General features: G+C 42.4%; 2 protein-coding genes across 11 annotated transcripts in view; one reads left to right on the plus strand and one right to left on the minus strand.

The window, feature by feature from the left end:
• Positions 1–14,701, minus strand: part of GNAZ (G protein subunit alpha z) — a 149,756-nt gene extending 135,055 nt beyond the window's left edge. For 3 of the 10 annotated variants that reach the window (XR_005589738.1, XR_005589736.1, XM_039505853.1), the window contains exons 1-2: positions 14,549–14,694; positions 2,609–2,751 (exon numbers count right to left, since the gene is read on the minus strand). The gene's annotated coding sequence lies outside the window, so the exon portion shown is untranslated. Of the gene's footprint in view, positions 1–4; positions 332–428; positions 992–2,608; positions 2,818–9,672; positions 9,897–11,277; positions 11,294–14,548 lie in introns of those variants that run through there. The other 7 variants (XM_039505857.1, XM_039505855.1, XM_039505859.1 and 4 more) reach the window with 7 other exon arrangements.
• RSPH14 (radial spoke head 14 homolog) overlaps positions 1–19,874 on the plus strand; it is a 189,119-nt gene that overhangs the window by 158,141 nt on the left and 11,104 nt on the right. The gene's annotated exons all lie outside the window — the stretch shown is intronic.

Below are 19,874 nucleotides of genomic sequence, written 5' to 3' on the forward strand. Positions count from 1 at the left end.
TTAGGAGAAATTGATTAGAAAACATAGTGGATCTGTGCACATTCATGTTGAGTCTTCTCCTGCTCCCACTAAAATCAGTGACAAAACTTTCATTAACTCTTCTGAGATCAGGTTCATGTCTTTAAGCAGAGACAGTGGGCCAAATTATGCTCTCACTGACCCTGCTGTCAATCTGGAGAAGCCCCTTAGAAGTCAGTGGTGTTACTGCTATTTACACCAAAGTAACAGAGTAAAATTTGGACCAAGGATTCTAATCTGATTAAAACAGTGATAAGAGTCCTCCATACTGCTTCATCATTGCACTTCAGTCTGTACATGGTGAGATCATTATCTGCTGAAAATAGAGGGGTAATCATTCAATAGAGGGCCATATCCTCAGCTGGTGTAAATTCACATAGCTCCACTGAAGTTGAGGGAGCTGTGCTGACTTACACCAGTTGAGGATCTGATCCCTTATATTTATCTCGAGTTTTCCCCACACACCTATCATTATTATCACTCTTACCCTCCCCCCAACACACACTCCGTAAGATGGAGGGCCAGGTTCCATCTTCTGGTTCTGTCTATAAATTGTTAAATCGATTGGTTTTCTGCTATTAACAGTAAAAAGTTACATTCACATGTAAACTGACCTGAAACAAGGTACACACTTCCATTTCAGACTTTCAGAGCCACCTGAAAGTCATTTTTAAACACTTTTGTCATGATTAAATTCAAACCCAAGTCCTGTAGATGAAGTCCCTACTGTACTGGAAGCTTATTTTCTGACTCTATATTAATTACTTCAGAAGAGTCTCAGTTCAGTTCACTGATCAATGAAGCAATAACATTCCACAAACTGGGGTGCTCTGAAGCATTCTTTAGGTAATATGTAGAGTTGATTCATCTTTTTAAGGTCCACCTCTCAGATATGAGAGAGGTCTTCCCAGCTTCCACAAAGTTGTTTGGTTTCCCCTCCATACATGCACATACACACAGAATAGGGACTCTTCTACAAAAAAAAAAACCCACAAGATCCAATGCATTGGTACTGGGGGATGTCAAAGGCTTTAATTTTAAATGTGCTGCATACTCAAGAGCTCCTCTACTTGACTGTACAAATTCCCTGCTCTCTTGTAGAAAGCAACCCCATCCTTCCTTGTATTTGGGCCCATCCTGTGATAGTGTCCTTTATCCAAGGGCAGAGATCAATCCCTTTTGGGTGACAGTTTCCCAACCAAATCAGTCAGTAGTGAGCCATGTTAATGGCATGAAGCACTGTCTCCTGCAGAAAGCATCCCTTCTATTACCAGATAGATGCACTACTAAAGAAAAGTCAATACACCTACACAAAACAGAGGATTTTAGCTATCACTTGAATATAAAATACCTAAATTCATAAGGAAGATTTTTTTTAACCTTAAAAAAATACACAAAACTAGTTTTTACTTCTTGTTAACACACAAGTATTCACATTGGCAGGGTTTTCTAACTGACCTACTGCTATAACCTTTACAGTGAAATTGATTTTTGTCTATCACCCTAAGGGTGTGACCCACAATGGCGCGAATTATGGAGTCAATGTTAAGACTTGTGGGGACAGGAGTGTCAGTGACAGCATACCAATGAATGCTCAGTGAAAAGCACTGAATTTTTTACAAATCTTGCAAAGGCAAAATGTAATCAAGATAGGTCAGTAGCCCTTAGAATAAATACTGCGAAAGCTCATATTAAACAGTTTGTAAAGCAATGGCCACAAACAGAAGAATTCTGTTACCAGAAACAAAACTGGCATTTATTTCCCTGCAAGTATGGAGGGCTGTAGTTTCCTGGGGTATCTTTCCATGTTTGAATAACTTATTAAAATGTAGATACATGTGTATCTAAAAACTCATGGTTCAGAACTGCAGATGGGAACCATGCACAGGTACAGATTAATATATAATAAAACCTCTCCACGCCTTCACATGCATGAACACACAATGAGATAATGCGCCCCAGCTCCACAGAGCTGCTCCTCAGAGCCAGGCTGCATGCTTAGGATTTAGCAAGATGTGCCATTTAGAGGGAGAAGCTATCATAAGAATCCAACAGCTATGTGCCTTTTCTAATTAATGTTACGCTATCTGCATCCCTCTAGGATGAAGTGGTCTTGTACAGGGGAATGTGAGGGGATGGAGGGAGGAAGGATGGCTTCCAGCAGGGACAATCTGGCTAATTACCTTTCTGAAATACTAGCTGAGCACAATGGACCTTAGTGTGGCTCAGGTATTGGATATTTGTGGATTAGAATCCATGATAGTAAGGGAGATGGTGACTTTATTCTGTGAAAAAGAGAGCAGGCTGAACCAGCATCTGACACAAGGCCAGTATCCCTTGGGAAGGTCATTTTCACTGTATCAGCAGCCTTCCTACCCTTACTAATTTTCTCTCTACACAGTAAAACATTTCTAGCTCACAGTGACATTCAGCTTTGCCTTCAGCCAGCAAAACCTTCCCCATTGTTTTAAAATCACAGCTTTCCCTCCTCCCTTTCTCAAATTCCTTCCTAGTCAGAAAACAGAGGAGAGTTATGCTAATCCTTAATCTGATTTAAGAGAGCCAGAGAAATACGGAGCATTTCACTTACCTTCTCACGGCCAGGCTAGCAGGGAGCCTCCACCTCTTCAATTCATCAGTACAAATGTTCACATCCACTAGAGCTTCCCTGTCTCTCCTGGGGCCCTTTTTCACGTCAGTATCTAGGATTCACGGGGAGAAGCTGGACAGCAGCTGCAGAGGCATTAGACCAAAAGCCCATGTGAGGGAGGAAATTTTGCTTTTTTCCCCATTTTCTTCCTTTAAAAAAAAATAAAACTGAAGCACTTGTCTGTGTCCCGTGGTCCTCTGGTGTGAGACAGGGAGGTGTTTAGTGATCACACACAGAAGACAGCGCAGGGGGAGTTTTGGGTTGGCTGTAGTGGGAGGAGTCAGAGGTAGAGAGCTTGTTTCCAAGTCAACAGAAGGTGGGGGTACAGCTATCTTTACACTGAAAGGAGGACCACACTGTAGAGCACAGCTGTCTGGGTCTGAGGCGCTTGCTAACTTGCAGAGACATTGTACTTCGGGATTGGCTATCTTGGAAGACAGAGCCTGGATTGTCACACTTGTTCTCCAATGGAATAGCAGGGACTGGGCTGCTGCTTAGGGAGGGGAAAGGCACTGCTGGAACCATGCTCACTGCAGGGCTTCGCTTTCTCTTGCTCTTTCCCTGTCTGCTAGATAGGTCTCGTTGTATAAGGAGCTATATGTTGCTGAATTATTTTCTTGTCTTCACTGTTATTACACACACACTATATAATACATATACACACTGCACACACTGCCCACACACATTTTACTCTTTTTTTCTGCATTTGTACAGATTTCCCTCATGTCTGTCCAGTCTAGATTAGGGTTGATTTTTTTAAACAATTTTGCTGTTTCTTTCTAAGGCAGTGATGGTGTTGTACTAGCCACCATCTACATACATTTTAGAACAGTTCTCTTGAGGGAGAAAAACACAAGTCAGCGTAGTAGGGCAGATGTTTATTTTTATGTATCTGTTGCAGTTTTTCCTTCTCACTCACTCTCTACTTTGCACATATTTTCTTCTCTTGTTTTTTCCTTTTGCCTTTGATATTCTCATTCTTTGTCCCTTTTACAGCTATAGATTTAGCTGACCATTGCATTCTTTTGCACAGTCAGTGTCCCAGATCAACATCTTACAAGCTTCAATTTACCTGTGAAATAAAGCATTCCCTTATCACGTTAATGCCTACATTATCTGACTTATTATTTTTCCTTGTTTGTTGATGACTTTTTCCGTTTAATTCTTTCAAGCTGATCAGAAACTTCTCAAACTGTATGTCAGTAGACTCTAAAAATGTGTGATTCCCCCTGTCCTGATTAAGGCCATTTCTTAGCCATATTTCACTACTTGTGCATCTCCACTGGAGGTAGCAATGGTGGAAACTATAGTGTAGATTGGCCTTCAGTGTTTGTTTTCTTTAATTAAAAAAAAGAAAACACAAACAACAACAAGTGGGGCTAGACTACAAGGTGGTAAAAGCACCTGAGGCCTGTCTACATTACCACTTCCACTGTTATCACTGGTTGAGCTGCAGCACTAGTTGAGTTTTCAAGTGCAGATACAGCCTAGAAGCAGGCTCTCACATCCAACACATAAATAAAAGCCCAGCATTGAATCTCAGAGTAAAAGGGAGATTTGCTCCCAAGCTTTAGGCATTTTCTTCTTAGGCACTGTCAACATTAGAAAAGGTTTGCCAGTACAGCTATACCGGCAAACCCTCTTAGTGTAGCCACAACTTACACTTGCAAAAAATGTACTTTTGCCAATAAAGCTTATACCCAGTCACTGAACAGAATAAGCTAGATTGTCAAAAGCACTTTTTTGCTTGTATAATTGCATTTACATTAGAGCTTTTACTGGCATGAAAGTGTCAAAAATATTCAAACCCCAACTGACATAATACCAGCAAAAGTTTTAAGTGTAGACCCATTAAGTGTTCTGGGAGACAGTTGCTAGAAATTCTAAATATGCAAATACATTCCAAGGTGCATATGCATTAAGAGCCAATGACCAGTTTTGAAATCCTACTAGAAATAGTGTTTTGCTTTTAATATTCCTTTTCCTTCCCATTGCACACAAGGCCATCTCAACTACACTGCTAAAGGAATGCAACCACAGAATAGTTTCCATATATGTGAAAGGACAGTATGTGGATAAAGGCATCGTAAGTTTTGCAGGTTCATCTGCTGTTCCATAAAGAACAAGTACTGTAGTTACAAAAGAAGCTGACATTACTATTCTGAAGGTACAGTGGAATGTACTTTACATTTGAAAAACAGCACCAATACATAAATAATGAATTTTAGAAGTGAAGCTCTTCTGAGAATGAGGCAAATCAGTGGTGTGGCAACTCTTTGGTGACAATTTTTATAGTTTTGTTGTGGCAGGGCAACAATTCAAATATTCTTGATCAACAGTACAGACAAAACCCATGTTTCCATACAAATCCATCTAACACAAGCATATCTTTCCCTCCATTTCATCTCCACATCCTCCTGAAGGCAAGAAGTCCCTATTGCTTGCTGCAAACAGCAAGTCTTCAGTATGGCATTTCTTTTTTTAATTGATTGCAATATTGGCTCTCCAGCTCCCACAATAATTGTAAGGAAAATATATGGCAGATGAGCCTGTGAGGCTGGTAAATGATTCTTACAGGAGATTAAATGCCAAAATAAATCTGGGGTGTTTGATAACCAGAAAAGCCATTTATTATTAGTAGATTTCAATGCCATAACTACTGTTCTGATTATATGCCCATATAACCCTATCCCCTTAAAATCCACAGGACATTTTTTCAACATTTCTAGTTTGTGTCTTGAGATTGTTGAACAATTATATGCTGCTGCCTTCTTAGGAATTCCATAAGTGTCACTTTGTGAGGCGAGTCTTGATGACTCACTATTTGAGAGAGTCGTCTGGTTAGGGTGATGTGTCTGGACCCTTTCTTCCCCTAATGCCTTGCTGTAGGGCAGACCAGGATTTTATCCATATTGTCAATACGAATTTTTAGGTCAGTCTGAAGGAGATTATGTTTAACATGCAAGAAAAGGATTTCATGACATTTTGCTAAATACCCAATACACAGTATAGCTGGATCCAGGCTTGCTCAAGTATTTGCTCATCTTTACTTTGTCAATCACTCACCAAAGTTGATTCCTTGCTTGATTACTGGCATTTTGGGGAGGGGTAAGTTTATTTCTCAGACCAATCAAAACTCTTGAAGTTATATAGAATTCATACATGTTTAGTTTCAATGTAAATTTTCATAAAATAGGAATATGTTAGAAGCAGCTGCAAAATCCAGTAGATTTTTTCTAATTTATTTCACTGAGGTTTATTATATGTGAATATCACAACATATACACAGTTTGTTTAGGGAAAAAAAGCAATTCAAAGACCAGAGGTACCCCTCAGTTTCCCTTCTTTGTACTGCAAAAATTTAGTTATAATGGTTTAATTTCATTCAACTGTCTATCTGGCACCCTCTTTTTAATGAGTAATTTTAGATCTGGGTTAATTATACATAGAAAGGCCTGTGATTCACTTTTTAGCACATGAAGAATTGAACAGAATATTTAAAGATTACAAGTAGCTGTATTATTTTTCTCATGTGGAATTATTTGAAATAGCATCAGATACAGATGACTGGATTCTAATATTTATTACTTTCAAGGATACAGCTTCTTTGATACCAATGGCTTCAAGAAGAGGGGAGTAGGGGGGAAATGAGTCCCTTGCTCATGTACACATACTTACAATGCCAATACCCATGCTACTATGGCTTCACTGCTATTTATACTCACACTAGCTTGAGGAGAGCTAGAGAGTGTATGTGTACAGCAGCAAGGGAATCACACCCCTAGCTCCTAGTATGGACATAACCCTAGTCTCCCTGTCAGGTGTGATGGTGAAAGACACTTTTAAGGATTTAAACCTCGATGTCCCATTTGGTTCTGCTAATATTGCCAGTAGGGTAAATGGGCTGGCTTTTCTATTTTTGTATCTTGAAAGACTACAAAAATCTAAGAATCAGGTGTCCCATAAACAAAACAAAAAATGTGAGAAAGTTATTCCTCTGAACTGAGTGCATCTGCAGATCAGTTCTTACTATGAAGAAACACTAGGAACATAACAAAAATATGTAGGAGTTTATCTGTAGCTCCCAGTCATTGGGTTAAATGCTGAATCCGCATTCAGCGCAGAAGCCAAGTCTACAGTAACAAGCACTGAATCCAGCAGCCCGTGGACAGCTGCCTAAGGGCTAGCCTAGAGATCTGGAAGATATGCTAGTTTTAGCTGTGCAGTTAAGTGAAAACTGCTATGTAATGTTATCATAACCTTCATGACTGAAAGGTGGGCCCTAACTCTTTCAGAGACTCAGGGGAAAAAAAAAAGCCACAAACTCACCAACCAAACAACTGAACAGGGATTGTATAAAATAAGAAAAGTATGATTTTTTGTAAAGCATCCAGCCTTACAAGTTACAGCACCATTAGGGAGCTGCTACTTTATGGAAATATTTTGGAAAACATTGTTAAAAAAATTGTTTGTTGGGTTGTTGCATGAAGACAAAACTAGACATTTGTCCTTATTAGTAAAGAATGAAGGGAAAAAACAAACAGTCTTTCACAAGATAGTAATAATTGATCATGAAAAACTGTAAAATGTATTCTTGGTTTCAAAAAAAAGAAAGATGTTTTATATTTAAAAAGTACACAGTGACCCTGAATCTGCAGCTGTTGCAAGCACATATACAAACAGAACACCCAAACTAGACCTAGCTCATATTACTGAGAAAAATGCAACAATCAAAAAAGTGATTATTTGACAAACGGTCATTTATGACCAATAAGAAAATAATGTACATCTCATTGGTTCCTGAGGGACAAAGGAGATACAGTAGTAAACTTAACTCTCAAAAGAATGCTTATTTGGGGGGGAAAAGCAAACATAGAAAAAGTAATACATCAGAGTTCACAAAGTTCAGTTCTATTTGTATTATTTTCAGGTGGTAGTGCCATTGGCAGGAGGAGATTATAGAATACAGCCATCATATGATTAGCCAGCACTAGGATATCTGGCCCCATATTACTTCCCAACCAGTATCTGATCCATTAGAATAGGAGTTCGGTAATGAAGAAAGAGAAAAACTGAAATATTCAGCCATTGGATTTCTCTTCATTGTGCTGTGGGCAGAAGTCATGGCTTAGCTCTTGTGCTGTAAGAGCAGGTTGACTTCAGACTCTAGAACATGTAAAATTTGTGTCGTCTTTAGCTCATTCTCAGTTGTGCAGTAAACAGCATGCCATCAGTATCTTTAGCTTTGTATCTCAGGGTTCAGATTTGAGAAGAGGGTTTTTGCCCTTAACAAGGATATCTTTGTTTGGTTCCAATAACCTTACAGGTGGGCTGCAAAATAGAGCTCTCTTACAGACTTCTGACTAGACATTTGGAACATGAACATGAAATGCCCCTCTATTCGGCATTGGTGAGGCCTCAGCTGGAGTACTGTGTCCAGTTTTGGGCCCCATGCTACAAGAAGGATGTGGAAAAATTGGAAAGAGTCCAGCGGAGGGCAACAAAAATGATTAGGGGGCTGGAGCACATGATTTATGAGGAGAGGCTGAGGGAACTGAGATTGTTTAGCCTGCAGAAGAGAAGAATGAGGGTGGATTTGATAGCTGCTTTTGACTACCTGAAAAGGGGTTCCAAAGAGGATGGATCTAGACTGTTCCCAGGGGTAGCAGATGACAGAATAAGGAATAATGGTCTCAAGTTGCAGTGGGGGAGGTTTAGGTTGGATATTAGGAAAAACTTTCACTAGGAGGGTGGTGGGGCACTGGAATGGGTTATCTGGGGAGGTGGTGGAATCTCCTTCCTTAGGAGTTTTAAGGTCAGGCTTGACAAAGCCCTGGCTGGGATGATTTAGTTGGGGATTGGTCCTGCTTTGAGCAGGGGGTTAGACTAGATGACCTCCTGAGGTCCCTTCCAACCCTGATATTTATGATTCTATGAAGGGGTACTGTGTCCAGAAAATTAATCCCATGCTTTACTCTAAATCCAATGCATGTTGGCACATGCCTTGGTAGCTTAGCCAGTGCAGTGCAGATACCCAGGCAATACAAACTTGATCAAGAAAGTTCAGTTATATACTTCACTATAGAGTCTCAGGGCCTGATTCTCCACTACCCTGCACATTGTATAGTCATTTACACATGTGCAAACTAAGTGGGTGTACAACATTATTACACGTGCACATGGAGATATCTGATTTGGTAGATCTTTATACCAACTTTACAGAAACATCAAGATGCTCACCTACTTTGTAAAGAGTTTTGAGATCTATGGATGAAAACCACTATGTAAGTGTTGGTATTGTTATTAGGTTATTATTATAATTACTACATAAAGTGCAAGATAGTAGAGCAACAAGCACTCTCAGCTCAAACTTGTCAGTTTTAGAAAAGGAGCAAGTTTCAGGAGTTACACCAGTCCAATTTTTGTGATTTGACAATACCCATTTTTACATAGCAAGAAAGGAGAGAAAACACTTCTAAAAAGACCCATGCAAACCACAAGGGGAAACTGACTATACATGGAAATCAGTGAAACAGATGACACAACCTGCTGCCAAGTATACACAGCAAACAAACTGATAAGAAGAAAAATAAATTTCATAATCTTTCTGCTAATGTAGTTTTAGGAGTTGCTTATAACAGTACATTTTAAAAGCTTCAGAAGGAAGCGTGTTTTTAGAGTTGATTGTGTCCTCTTAAAAGGACACAGTTCCTGGAATCTCTTATAATTCAGGTATTGTTTGTTTTCCCTTCCCAGTTAAGGCCCCAATTCTGCAAAGACCTTTGCATGTACTTAACTTTAAACATATAAGGAGTCCCAATGAAGTCAATGGGATTTCTTGTGCTTTAAGTTAGTGTATTTTTGTAGGCTCTGAATCTAATACTTTAAGGCAGATTAAAAATAAAAAGGACCTCCTATTTAATCTTGAAAGGTTAGAAGACTAATGGGGATGCTCTCTTTTTACTCATTGTACTCTTTTTACTAAAATTACTAAAAACGACCACCTGTTTTAATTGTTCAGCTGTCCTGATGTTGGCACCAATGGGAGCTGTAATGTAGAAAAGGATCCAGTGGCTTCTGGTAGTTGTACCATTTGCTAGTTCAGGAGATCTGGCCTAGGAGCCTTGTCCATGTTAAAGCCCTAAATCCACACTTCCGGGTGCTCCTGGTTCCATTATCCTCTAGAAGTTTGTAGAGTTTCTCTCTCCATATTGATTATGTATCTTTCCTAGGGATCAAAAAATGTGTGTGGGGGGGGGAGGGAGGTGAATTTAATTGTTGTACAGCCAACTATAAAAATAACCAGAAAATATTTATATTAAAATGATAAAACTTGCTGTCCTGTGGCTTTAAAATCTTCCCTTCCTTGCAGGGCGAATGCCACTGAAAAAAAACCACTGAATTCCAGTAGCAAAGACACCCCCCAAAAAGAGGTGGAATTTTAAGGCTCAAGGACTGTACCTTACAGCAGTTTTGATTTATAATTTTTTCAAATGGAAAATCATTTTTTTCAACCTTTGGATACAACCCTGCTCCTATTGAATTTAATGGGAGCAATCAGGTCTCTTCTGCATCATCAAACTGGGCCCTTGCAACAGAGGATCATTAAGGCTGCAGCTCTCACTGAGAAACAACAGCTTCTTTCCCTAAATGGCAATAATGCAATGACAAGGAGTTTAGAATATGCTGAGAATATGCTTTTAGAAAAGAATTTTCTAATTTATCCAAATGAGATTTTATAATAATAATTAGCTTTTGCATAGCTCTTTTCATTATTAGATCTCAAGTTACTTTACAAAGGAGGGCAGTATCATTATCCTCATTTTACATATGGGGAAACTGAGGTACAGGGTGGTGACATGACTTGCTCATGGTCACCCAGCAAATCAGTGGCAGAGCTGTGAATAGAACCCACATATCTTGATTGGAGTATAATGGTCTAACCAACAGGTTGCAGGCCCAAATCCTTAGAGGGATTCAGGTGTTGCTAACCTCCCATTGATTTCAAAGGTAATTAGGTACCTGAATACCTTTGAAGATGTGGGTCACACTGATAAACACAGTGATAAACATAGCTTGATTGTTCACCCAGATCTCAGCATACTGAGCCTTTCATGTGTGGATCCCCACTTCTTTATGGAAGGGGGTCAGAAGTCAGCCTTTACCACAAATGCTCTAAATCCATGAATAGGGAGGACTCTTGGGTTCTGTTTCCAAGTGAGGTCTAGTGATTAGAGCAGGGGGGGCTTGCATTCACAACTCCTGAGGGGTCTGTTCTCACATCTGCCACTGGCTTACATTCTGATCTTGAGCAAGTCTGGCCCCTGTGCTGTGCCTCAGTTTTCCCCAATTATTAAATGGGGTGTAGTACCCTGCCCTTTCTCAAAGGGTGTCGTTCACCGGAAGTCTTTGCATTTCTGTATGTGCACTGAGCATCTGTAGGGTTAAGGGTCTGTCTTTACAATGGATTTAATTTAGGAGTTTTATTTCCTGCCCCAGTCCCTTAGGCTATATTAATACAAAACAAAAGCAAACTGCACAGGAACTGAGGTCCTTGGGCTCTGAATACACTTGATCCTTCTCCAAACCCCGCAAATTCTTGGCCTTACCTTTTGTGCAAAGCCCCTGCCCAATAGGGAACCCTTGGCTCCAGAGACAGCTGCCTGTGGGGGATTCCCTGGCAGGCTGCTCAACTGGAACAGTGCTGTACATGAGTCAGATGGGAGGCAGAGTGGCTTGAAGCCAGTGTGAAGGATGGTGTTGTGCCTCTGGCAGTTTCCTGAGATTAATGAGGCTCAAGGGCCAGACTCTGCTTCTTCCATGGGAGGAATAAACTTGACCAAACAGAAGAATTTGGAGGAGACTCTACAAAGAGCATCAGGGTTTTCCTCCCCCACCTTGGGATTTTCCATTCCCCTGGGATTGCTCCACATTATTTGTAATTTGACTGTGTCCAATCACACCACTTGATGCAAATCTACTAAAGTACAATATAATCTTCCAAAAACTGGAGCAGAGTGACTGGAAATGAATCCCTAAGGGAGAGCTGCTCACACTAGAGCTCTGTTCTGCATGCTGATCTCTAGACACTACTGCATGGTGTGCATAAGCTGCTGTAAGGTAGAAGATGGGGAGGAGGATTATCTGTGTTTCAGAGTTCTTTATCTATTTCATGCACATCATCTAGGGGCCAGGCACAGGTTGAATTTTTTGGTACAGCTTGCACAAATATGACAGAGTCTGTGGGCCTGATTCTCCATTGCCTTCACCATGTATAATCAAAACAGATAGCAAATGCTACCACATCAGAAAGCCAGTGTTTTAGTCCCACTTTGCATCCTTTCTGCCTCTCTAGTGCCCCGCACACAAAACAGGGCAGTAGAGAACTAGGCCCCTTATCACAACAGAGAGCCTCAAAGGCAGAAAAACGTCTCTAGAATGTGCAATATCCATCTGTTCTGTTTTGGAAAGCGATAGTGATCTAAAACTAACGTTTCACTCAAACATGTGTCTCCCAAGTGTCACATGGAGTTTCCAGTTTTCCCTAGATTCTAAGCGAATTTGGACTGAAACCGAGTGAAACTCCTTGGTTTCATACAAAAAATCAGGGAATTCCACCACCCTTCTTTTCAGGGGCCGCTGTCAGCTACCAAGCTCAGCCTGCTCCCCAAGTTGCCTTTTGTTATCTATTTATGTAGAGTGGGTATTTGGCTTTTACTTCATCCTTGCCTAATATGCGAAGGGGAGGGCGGGCTGGCTGGCATCCTCTCTATTCCAGAGCTTTACAGGACATCTGCATTGTCTGCCTTTCCTGCCTCTACCTCTTTGGGAAATGACCTCAGGAGGTTGAGCAATTTGCTCTTTTAGCTACAGAGCTAGAGAATGCTACTTCTGTCTTTGGTTTTCATTGACCCCAAGTCAGAGATGCACCCTGTATGCACTGAGGATATAGGAAATCCCCAGAATTTAACCTGACTTGGTGTTTCATTATGAAAAGATTCACACAACCATAGGCAGAAACTACTGTAAACAATTTCACTGGGATGGGAAACAGCTGTTCTTGGAAGCACCTAGAACTGAAGACACATTGATGGAGAGAGATTACCAGGAAAAATATAATTTATTGAGTCGTGTCATGCAGCAGGTATGCCCTGTCACTCATGGGGGAGGGTAAGGGCATGGTAGCTCTGCAGTTGAATCAGTAGGGCTGCCCTTAGCCTCAGAGATGTGTGGCATAATGGGCAGAATCAATACGGCTCCCCTCGACTGCAGGGAAGGTTGTCAATAGTGGAGCTTTGGTGGGTGGCAGTGGCTCCTCACCCTCAGGCCCAGCCCCTCCCCCCCTCTCGGCCCGCCAGCCCAGGGCTGCCTTCTCCCGGCCCTCCCCACGCTAGCTCCTCTCGGCCAGCTGAGGGCTCCGGCCGTTATTGGGGTGAAGAGGAGCCCTCAGCTGCTGTGGCTCTGCTCTGGCCCCACCTCTTCCCCCAGAGGCTTGTACCACTTGGTGGTGCGATCAGGGGAGGAGGGGTAGGCTTGGCAGCAGGCCCGGGGGGTTCTGGCTGCTATGTGCTGTGGACAGCTGGGATTCCCCATGGTGTGGCCCCTGCTTCTTCCCTGGGCTCTCAGGCCCCTGCCTGGCCTGGGACAGTGCTGGTGGGAGGGTGCTGCGCATGCAGCTCCCTCCCCACCCTGTGCGCCAACCCATGCCCCGCCATTATTAGAATGCGGAGGCCGGGGATCATAGGGGTCCTGAACCATGCTGGGCAAGAGGCAGCTCCACCACCCAGTGGATGGACATCCCGACCAGTGGGTGCTCCTTGCTCCAGGTAAGCCCCCTCAGCACAGGCCCCATGGAGCAACTGGAGTCCCTTCACCCCATCCCCACACCTGCACCCCTGGGAGAGACCCAGTGCCCCCTGCCCCATCCCCCCCACCAGCAGCCCTGGGGTAGACTGCCTGCCCCAGTTCCCCCCTCCCCCCATGAGTGCCCCTGGTCTAGGGAGGGATGTGAGTCTGGTCCAGTTTGGTCTGGGGAGGGTTGTGGGTTGGATCCAGTTTGGAGGATTGGCCTGGTCTTTAGATCAGGACCAGCTGTGCTCCCGAGTCTCTGTGCATCTCTGCCTGGGGGTGGAAGGGGAAGGACTAGCAAGAGCAGTATGAATAATGAAACTGTAAATAAAATGTATTCAAGTTTTTCATATTATTTTTAAAACATTGTAAACATTTTTTTTAATTTGCTCCAATTTCATTTTAATTCAAGGCCTGGTAGTTCATATGAGAAATGTGAAGGATGAGATAGGGTGATGGTTCCCTTGTAGTGGAAGCAGCACACGGCTGGTGTTTTGGCCAGCCATAGCTTTTGTTAGCTGTTTACACACACACCCCTACACACACACACACACCCCTCCTGCATCCAGGTCACTTTCCCCACCTGGGCTGTGCTGCATCATCAGCTGCTGCTCTCATGCCCTCTCCTTATGCAGCCCAGGCAGGGAAAGTGACCTTGATGCAGGGAGCACTAATGTTGCTCCTCGCTCCTCCCCTCACAATCCCCTATGGGCGTGCAGGGCAGAGGAGCAGCAGTCCCTGGGGTAGCAAGCAGCAATGCCAGCTGCTTCCTGCATCCAGGTCAGTTTCCCTCCTGCACCAACATGGGGAGATGCAGGGATTAGGCATGAAGGGGGTACAGGGATTAGGAGCAGGCCGTTGGGGCAAAGGGAGGGTAGGGAGCCTGGGGAGCTCATGGGGGTCAAGGACAATGTGGGGGCAGAGGGAAAAAGCAGCACACCCACAGGGGCCAGGGACACCAAAATGCAAGTTTGCCTAGGGTGCCATTTTCCCTAAGGCCAGCCCTGAATCCCTCCCTGGGTTACTTCCTACCGTGATTCCTGTAGTTGAAGTCTGAGCATCTTTGGAATCCCTGGGCTCTTTAGGTGGTGCTACTCCCAGCACCTGCAATCTCCATGGGGCACCTGTCTGAGTCTTGGTCTCTCCTGATCCAATGGAGCTGGTAAAGTGCATCCTTCCTCCTCTGCAGTCAGCCCTGACTGAGCTGGGCTGCTCCTTTTTATACCGTAGCAGCAGTTGGCGCATGTGTAGCAGGGACAAAGGGGCATGGCTTCCACTGCCAAAAGTGCTGCCTTAACCTTTTCCTCTCTAGTGCCGGCCCTTACCCCGCTCCTGTGAAAGGCCAGGCTGATTGGGGAAGCAGCCACAGCTAGGGCCATGCCCCAATCAGGCTACAGCTGGCCCTATAAAAGGGCTGTGAGCCAAGCGCTGAGTCAGTCTTTCTCTAGCTGTGGGGAGAGAAGGACCTGACTGCCTAGGGGTGTAGGGTACTGGGAATAGAGCAGGGTTGGGGAAAGGCAAGAGGAACTGGGGAGCTCCAGCCTGGCATCGTCCCAGGCTTTGGGCCTTGCTAAAGGTCAAAACAGGTACTGGGGCTGTCTGAGAGGTGCAGCCTGGGGTTAAGCAGAGGCAGCTGGTCCAACCTCTTTGCCAATGATGAGTGGCTATGACAGACTGCAGTTTACCCCAGTGAGTGGGGGCTAGATGATGACTGGCAGTAGCCACTGAGGCAAGGTGGGGATAGAGGGTTGGGGGTTCCCCTGAGAGGGGAGACCAGAGAGTGGGGGTGCTGCTGGGGCAGAATCCTGGGATAAAGGGGCACTGGGATCTGGGAGGGACATGGGGCCTGAGGCAGGTGAGAGACCAACCAGTAGAGGGCACTCCAAGTGCTGAAAGTGCTAATTCCCAAGACAACCAGCAGGAGGTGCCGCACTGGTGAGGCATTGCTTCACTACAGCAAGTACACCCCATCCCAGGGAGTCATGTCTGATGCTTTGTGGTAGAAATCTCAGCAGATATTTCAGACTTTCAGATCCTCAGGTCTACCAGAAGCAGTGGCAGCTCCAGGCACCAGCGCTCCAAGCATGTGCCTGGGGCGACAAGCCGCAGAGGGGCATCTGCCAGTCCCTGTGAGGGCGGCAGTCAGGCTGCCTTCGGTGGCTTGCCTGTGGGAGGTCTGCCGGTCCCATGGATTCAGCAGTAATTCAGCGGCAGGTACGCTGAATCTGTGGGACCAGCTGACCTCCTGCAGGTAAACCGCCGAAGGCTGCCTGAGTGCCATGCTTGGGGCAGCAAAAAAGCTAGAGCCGCCCCTGACCAGAAGGTTTCATAAACCAGTCAAAAAGTTAAATGTTATCCTGTAAGGGTAGTCCTAAGTCTCTGCTTTTGTGGAATTAGCAATGAAGCATAAAGAAATGGACATACTTGCCTTAAATAGTTTGCATTTTTTTCCCCGTGTCAGACAATTTTTCACTTGTAAAACTACCTCTCTCTTGACTGTATTTTAATTCCCCTATTCATGCTGAGTAGTTCCTTATCTGTCAAGTAGCCCCACTGAAGTAACTGGGAGTACTCATGGTGTAAAGTAGAACTCAGTTTGTATGAGTCTGGCAGCACATGGCCTTCTGTAAATCCCCCATCTCTGCTGTCAACAGCAGGAGAAGCTCTTTTCTCTGACAAAAATAGGGCAGAATTTAAGAAATCATGCTGATATTGCAAGATTAAAACACATTTTACAAAAATCAAAGAATTAACAAACTTATTACCTAAATTTCAATAAGTAATCTAACTTTTTGCACAAAAAAGAAAGGAGAAAAAGCAGTGTTCACAGCAAAAATAAATCTGGAAAATGAAAACTTGTAAGTACATATTTCTAGGAAGGAGCCCAAGTGAAGTGCCCTTAATTCCTCTGACCCTTAAAGTAGCTGGACTTAAAAGTTGAAAGCCATTTTTGTTAGTGTGACGCACTACCCCTGCTCTCAGCAGTGAGCTTTCCCAGTGTCCAAGTGAACATTGAGTGTGTTCATTCTTTGGGGGAGAAATGTGTGCGCGCGCTCTCTCTCTCTCGCTGCCAAATTCTAACCTCAGATATATGCAAGCAAGTCCTGTTGAAGCCAATGTGAGTTGTTCATGTATATACCTGTAACATGGTCCCTTTTTGCTTTGTTGATTTATTTTGCTATTTCTAAGAGTGGAGCTGCTTGTTGGCCCCTTTTCAAGCTATCTAAGTAATCTAGCTGTACACTAATGCCAACAACTGTTCACAGCATGGAGAAAACAACACTCCCCTCTTGTGTGCCTGCCCTTTAAAGGAGACTGGAAATCTCACCATTTCCAACACAGTTTGGATTGGAAACACTGGGAGAAAAGCCAGAATAGCCCTTTTCATGGGATTTCAGCTATATCCAGCAGGTACAGAGATGTGGAGATTTTTTTTCTCCCCTTTTTTTAAAGATAGAAAAATATTTTCTAACTTCAGAAATTCATGTTTTGTTTGGACGAAGAATGGTGAGTTCATATTTCATCCAAAATGTTTCACTATCTTTTATTTAGATTAAATTTACAAATGAAAAGCCTGATTGTAAAAACATTGTTTTAAAACAATTAACATTTTTAAACCACTCTTTCCTGATGCTCAGATAACTCAAACTGCTCAACACATTTTTATGAAACTTAATTTAAAAAAACAAACACACTTCTGTATTAAGACCAAAATGTAAGACATTTCAGTCTGAAAAGTAGTGTTTCAAGAAAGTTGTCTGAACAGAGAGAGAGAGACAAAATGCCATCTCTACCTGTAAGTGTAGATCAGGGGTTGGCAACCTTTCAGAAGTGGTGTGCCAAGTCTTCATTTATTCACTGTAATTTAAGGTTGTGCATGCCAGTAATATATTTTAATGTTTTTAGGTCTCTTTCTATAAATCCATAATATATAACTAAACTATTGTATGTAAAGAAGGTTTTAAAAATGTTTTAAGCTTCATTTAAAATTAAATTAAAATGCAGAGCCCCCCCAGACCAGTGCCCAGGACCCGGGCAGTGTGAGTGCCCCTGAAAATCAGTTCATGTGCCGCCTTTGGCACGCATGCCATAGGTTGCCTACCCAGTGTAGATGAAAATGAATAGTTATACTAGCTTTGCATACTTATAATGCCATATAAAAGAGAGAGAGAATCCTGAGAGGCAATGTAGTCTAGTGGATGGAGCAGTGGGCTGAGCACCAAGGGACCTGGGAACATTTCTATACCCTTTCACTGACCTCTACCTCTCTATACTTATATTTCCCCTCCCCTCCTTTGTCCATCTTATCCATTTAGTTTGTAATCTTGTTGAAGCAGAGACTGGCTCTTATGCATTTGTACAGTGCCTAGCACAATGGAACTATGATCTTATTTGAGTCCTCTAGGAATGACTGTGATAGAAAATGTACTCCATGTATATATTTACAGAGCCTGTGTATCACAAATATGGATGATTCTTTTATTTGTTTTAGTGCATCCCTTGGCTGCAATTGAATTAATGATTTTTTTTCCTCTTTTTAAATATCGGGCTGTCCATCCTTAAATCTGAGCTTAAAATAATTGTGTGGGGTGCCAAGGCAGTCTCTAACTTCTTGGCCTTACTGCCAGAGAAGTGAAAAGTCAACTTCTATGTGCAGGAGTCAGTTCTAGGACTCTTCATAAATATAATAAGGTAAATGGTTTAAATGAGAATATCCTATATGCAATATCAAAGCCTGTTGAGAACAGGAACACAGGCAATAGAACAAATAATGAAAAAACAGTGCAGCCAAACTCAGAGCTAGATCATGGACTCAGACAGTCAATGGAAAATGCAGAGCAGCAGTTTGATAAATGACTGGATCTGGTAGAGGCTTATTGTAGTAACAGTTAATGATTGTCTGGGCCCTCGATCTACACGCGCAAGTATTTAGGCAGGTATAAAATCCAATATTAACTGAAGAGACCTGAAACAATCCAAATTCTCTTATGAACATGTTCGCTTTGTTATACGCATTGAATTCTCTTTCCTTTCTGTAAACAACTTAAATAAATCACGCCAGGTGTTTGTGGAAGCAATGATGTCATCAGAGCCTTTTATGGCAGGGTGTTTTATGAGTCACTTTGCTCTTACTCTATATTTGTATGTCTTCCTTATTGCTCAGAGGAGCAAGGAGGGATTTGTCATCTGTCACATATGAAACTTGATTGCAGCACATGGCTGGAGCACAGATCCTGAGGATTAGTTATTTGAATACTTTAATTCATGGTATATCATTTGAACTCAGATCTTCAGAGCAAGCAATACAAATGTCAGATCTTTTTCCTGCCTTCATTTTTTTTTTTTTTTTTTTTTTTTTTTTTACAAAAGATCTTCAGTGGAGGGAGTCCATAAACATGTGAGGATCACATTGCAATTAGTAAGTGAATTATATCAGACAATGTTGTTTGGCCTACAGGTACTTTTCTTCTGAACAAAATAAATTAAATTATTTTGCATACACTACAAGATGTTTCCTAATTTATGATGATCAATATATACAGTTGAAGCTAAGATCTTAGAAGAAGAGATTAGACATTTATATGGATGGTGAACATTCAGAGTTAAATGAGACAGGATGAACATTTGTATCATAAAAGATAAAATGCTCATGCTTCAGGGCATAAGCCAACCACTAACTGACAGGGCTGGGAAGAAACACATGTTCCATAATTTTTCACAAGAGGTTTTTTGGGCCCTTCCCTGAAGCATTTGGTACTGACCACTGTCAGTGATAGGATGCTGAATTTGATGGATCAGTGGTGTGATCTAGTGTGTAATTCCTATGTAAAAATGTAATCCAGGATTTTTTTCTTTAAATGTGGAAACCCTAAAGTGTATTCCTTTCTGCCTGGCTGAAAACTTTCAGACAAAAGATTATTTTTGTTTTCTAAGTATTCTTGGAGACACTGACAGACTTTCTTTCTAAGACAACTTTACTGTAAAACAGATCACAGATTTGGATCTTCACTTAAAAGAGAATTAGTTTGACATTTCAAGGGATGACTATAGAGTCTCTTCAGTAAGAAGATTGAACATTTAGTTAGATGTTGGAAGTGGTGCACACAGATGGGCCCTTTACCACTCCAAACATCCTGGAAGGAAATTTTAATCCAAGAATACTGCTATCCTTTATCTACTCATTGAAATATCTTTTGGGGGAGAGTGTAGGACCCTGCAGTCTCAATCTTAAAATTATATTAGCTACTATGGGACTTTCAAACTGTGTTTTATGGACCATCAATGGTCAATTCTTCCCAGTAGTCCAATGAATGAAACATTGAGAACCGCAAAGTGGCGGATCAGGGTGTTGTGATGG

Source organism: Mauremys reevesii, linkage group 18, assembly GCF_016161935.1.
Source record: "Mauremys reevesii isolate NIE-2019 linkage group 18, ASM1616193v1, whole genome shotgun sequence".
Taxonomy (NCBI): domain Eukaryota; kingdom Metazoa; phylum Chordata; order Testudines; family Geoemydidae; genus Mauremys; species Mauremys reevesii.